Source organism: Etheostoma cragini, chromosome 5 (assembly GCF_013103735.1).
Source record: "Etheostoma cragini isolate CJK2018 chromosome 5, CSU_Ecrag_1.0, whole genome shotgun sequence".
Lineage (NCBI taxonomy): Eukaryota > Metazoa > Chordata > Actinopteri > Perciformes > Percidae > Etheostoma > Etheostoma cragini.
In genome coordinates this window covers 30749819-30750597 of record NC_048411.1, presented here as the reverse complement: position 1 = coordinate 30750597, position 779 = coordinate 30749819, and the positions used below count along the sequence as shown (strand labels likewise).

At 36.1% G+C, this 779-nt stretch overlaps 1 protein-coding gene and 1 long non-coding RNA gene across 2 annotated transcripts in view; one reads left to right on the top strand and one right to left on the bottom strand.

The window, feature by feature from the left end:
* Positions 1 to 723, bottom strand: part of LOC117945267 — a 5009-nt gene extending 4286 nt beyond the window's left edge. Inside the window, exon 1 of the long non-coding RNA XR_004656762.1 lies at positions 713 to 723. This is a non-coding gene — a long non-coding RNA (uncharacterized LOC117945267). The remainder of the gene's footprint in view (positions 1 to 712) is intronic.
* The window catches only part of LOC117945072 (rabphilin-3A-like), a 23683-nt gene that overhangs the window by 19237 nt on the left and 3667 nt on the right, over positions 1 to 779 (top strand). The window lies entirely within an intron of this gene.

The window sequence follows — 779 nt, the reverse complement described above, 5'->3', positions numbered from 1 at the left end:
TGGAGTCTGGTGGAGATATGCTGCTCTATACATGCTAAAAGTAGTGATTATTTACATGGAGTCTGGTGGGTTTGGTGAAGGTGATTTCGGGGCTGTTTCATGGTTGTTCCCATCAGTTACTTAGAAACAATAACATGGGAAAATAGGGTCCAGGTTGAAAAAAAACAGGTTACCCTTAAACAGATGTATTAAAAGACGCATAGCAAGACATCAAGTAGAGAGTAACGTGTTGACACTTGACATTCAAAGGTAACCCGGAGGGATGATGCCAGTTTATTAGGTAATATGACACGGCCTCGGGTTCTTCTGCTTAAATGGGTTTTTGGCAAAGTGACAGAATAACATTAGACTGACGTTGCAGAGACACTTTTATCAGTAAGATGAAGTTTAACCCTCCTATTGTCTCCCTGCCGACCAGAAAATTTAGTTTTTCTGAGTCAAAATTTAAAATTAAAACCCTGTTATCAACGTTATAGTCGTCTTTTTCGACCCTTTTGTGTCTTTCCCCCGATGATTTTGTCACTTTTTCTGAGCCCAAAATTTTCGTGGGGTTTTCCCCAAACTTTTTAAAGCTTTTTTTATCACAATTTCGTGCATTTTTTCGACATGTTTTCACATTTATGTCACTTTATTTGACATTTGTTCACATTTTCAAGTTCTTTTACCAATGTTTTTTTCTTCAAATCAATACAATACAATTGACAAAAAACACAGACTGTAAACAATCACGTCTTGTAGCTTATGTTTATCTTATGTTTTTGTTTCTTTTTTCAACACTT